The sequence below is a fragment of the Mandrillus leucophaeus genome, unplaced genomic scaffold (genome assembly GCF_000951045.1).
Source record: "Mandrillus leucophaeus isolate KB7577 unplaced genomic scaffold, Mleu.le_1.0 Scaffold1085, whole genome shotgun sequence".
Lineage (NCBI taxonomy): Eukaryota > Metazoa > Chordata > Mammalia > Primates > Cercopithecidae > Mandrillus > Mandrillus leucophaeus.
Genome location: NW_012099043.1, coordinates 595,599 through 598,302, shown reverse-complemented (window position 1 = coordinate 598,302; position 2,704 = coordinate 595,599). Strand labels below are relative to the sequence as shown.

General features: G+C 38.6%; 1 long non-coding RNA gene across 1 annotated transcript; it reads right to left on the bottom strand.

Moving 5' to 3' along the window:
- Nucleotides 1-201: 201 nt before the first annotated feature.
- LOC105544762 lies at nt 202-1,575 on the bottom strand. Its single transcript, XR_001006817.1, has 2 exons — nt 1,533-1,575; nt 202-917 (listed from the first exon to the last, which is right to left on the bottom strand). It is a non-coding gene; the product is annotated as an uncharacterized LOC105544762 (long non-coding RNA).
- Between the last annotated feature and the right edge of the window lie 1,129 nt (nt 1,576-2,704).

The window sequence follows — 2,704 nt, the reverse complement described above, 5'->3', positions numbered from 1 at the left end:
TCCAAGTTTTATTTCTCTCTCCTTTCCAACATCAGACTTTTCCCTGTTTGTTTTCTCCACCTTTTTACAGAGACGCCTACAATAGGAAAAAAGTATGACATATTCAAAACATCTGAAAATTTTGCATTGCCGTAGATAAGAGTGAATTATCTGTTTATAAAGAAAAAAAACATTAAAAATATGAACCAAGAAAGCACAGAAGGTAGTAACCACATTTAGATGTTTATCATGGAATCATCTTTACAATCCATCTGTCACAATTCCACAGAGCAAATTACAAGTAATTGTGAAGTTTCCCCTCATTTCATGGGTTTGGTCTTGTAAAGCATATGACACAAATTGTATTTGCTTTCCTTTTTGGTATTTGGATCTTAATTTGGTTAAGTGGCCACTGGGTAGATGATGGAGCCTCTTGGGACATACAGTCTTCTTCTAGCTTTGTTGATGTAAGTATTACTGTATATTTTTCGTTCACTTATTATTTTATGAGGCATACTTCATTAAAAATATGTCAGCTTCACATTGACAAATCACAAAATTTTAAAGGAGAAAAAAACAATTTATTTAAAGCATTCCTGTGTAAAAGTAGTCACCACTATTACTATTCTTCAAATATTTTTATTCTATTTAAATGCAAGTCTAGTTTTATCTCAGGTGTCTGATCTTCATATCGTACACTTTAAACTTAGAAAAAATTGAACTCTATTAAAAATTTCCTACAGATCAGCTTTTCTAGATGCCAAGCACCTTGTTTTAGCCACAGTGATGACAACAAATTGGGTTCTCAGGGATTTTGGCCTCTGGCATCATCTCAGTTGTTTATGATTCAAGTTGGCTCTGATGAGAACTCAGCTTAGATGCATGGTTGGACTGCTGGACTTAAGGCTGGCCTGCCAGGAGGTTGCCTTGAGGTGTAACTAGGCAAAGAAAGAAGGAGATTGAGCAAAATTACCAACAATCTTCAACTATGAATTTTTATTTTTGTGAGTAGGGGCTTCCACACCATCAGGCACTCTGAGCTGGAGAAACGGGATGTCGAATTGAACGTTTACGTTTTTAGGTTTGATAGATTAGGGAAGTTTTGGGTTAACCTTTCCCTCCCTAGTGTCTTCTCCTTAACTTAGGGCCAACGTGGGACATGGGCTCAATGGAAAAGAGTGCCAAGATTAATGAGAAATATCCATCATGAACATCGGGGCAGACATTCTGGCCAAGGGGCACGTCTTCCCACTTTGTAATCCAGAGTGCGATTTCTTCTTGCTGTCTGCCCCTCCATAAATAAGTGTTCCGCAGAGGACAAGCTGGTTACAGTTGAGGATGGAACGAGATTCTAGCAGAATTGCAAAATGAACTGAGAGCCACAAAGGTGTCCCTCTGTGAACCAGCAGAAATTGCTGTGGAAGGCAAAGGAAGAGGAGTCGAGAGGCCAGATCACATTCCTGCTTCCCCTACATTGTGAGAGTGAAATTGTCAGCAACCTGTATCAATAATTAACCAGAGGCTTTTTAGAGAGTAAGACTTCTAATAGCTACCTCGTAGCTGAAGTAGCTCTTTAGTACTGCACATAACCTGTGGATTTTCATCATTATTCATTTATTCAACAGATAGATATTAAATTCAAGGCATAGTTCTAAACTATACTGTCAATTACAAAAAATAAATAATAATGAAGGGCATTAGTTCTGCCTCATAGGATGTTAACACTCTAGCTGCTAAATGAGACAAATAGGGTTCCCGCATCGTGTGCCTGGCCTCCTGTTATAACCTGGACTCTGCTTCCGGTGGCTTCTCTTGTTTCTGTTCTGGTAAACGCACCATTTGGTTTAGTCCCTATCATTGCCATGGTCACCCACCTGTAGGTGGACCTCCTTGACTGTAGCTACAGGCATAGATCTTTGTTTCTTTTCAAATGTCTGCTTACTTTAGAGCTGCAATCAGATGTTGTTTGGACCATAAGACTCTGAGGCTGTGTGTGGTTGAAGCTGTCTTGAGACTCAAAGAGCTATTGAGGAAAGGATTTGGTAGCCGAACTCTTGAAATTTTTCTCTGTCTCTCAGACGTCTGGGCTGAATAGCTGAATATATTGTTTAATTTCTACATTGATGATACTTTAATAGGCATTCATGCAAATCAGTTCTGCTGGGAGTTTATTATCCTACTCCAATAACAAGTAATGCATTCCTTAAATTCAGTGTAGGCATAAATTCTACATGGTAAGTGAAGCTGTCTTTATGAATTGCTGCTATAGAATATACTAGATTGTATAGGTTTTAGTACAATCCAGGTAATTATCAAGCCTTGTAACATTTTCAGGAAAGTGATCCTTTCACTTCAATTTGTGGGACTTGGAAATTTTGCAGTTGTCACCCACTAGTTAGATCATAAACTTAATCTATGTATCTGAATTTATTTTTCTATTTATAAATTTATCTGGATACTTTCTCAAAGGTTTCTCAGACTAAAAACCTATGGCTTTGTAAAAGTAAAAGAGAAGTAATAAGAATCGTGTTAAAAAACAGGGTCAGGCCAAGCATGGTGGCTTATGCCTGTAATGCCAGCACTTTGGGAGGCCGAGGGGGGAGGATCATTTGAGGTCAGGAGTTCGAGACCAGCCTGGCCAACATGGCAAAACCCCACCTCTAATTTTAAAAATACAAAATTAGCTGGGCGTGGTGGTGAATGCCTTTAGTCCCAGCTACTCAGA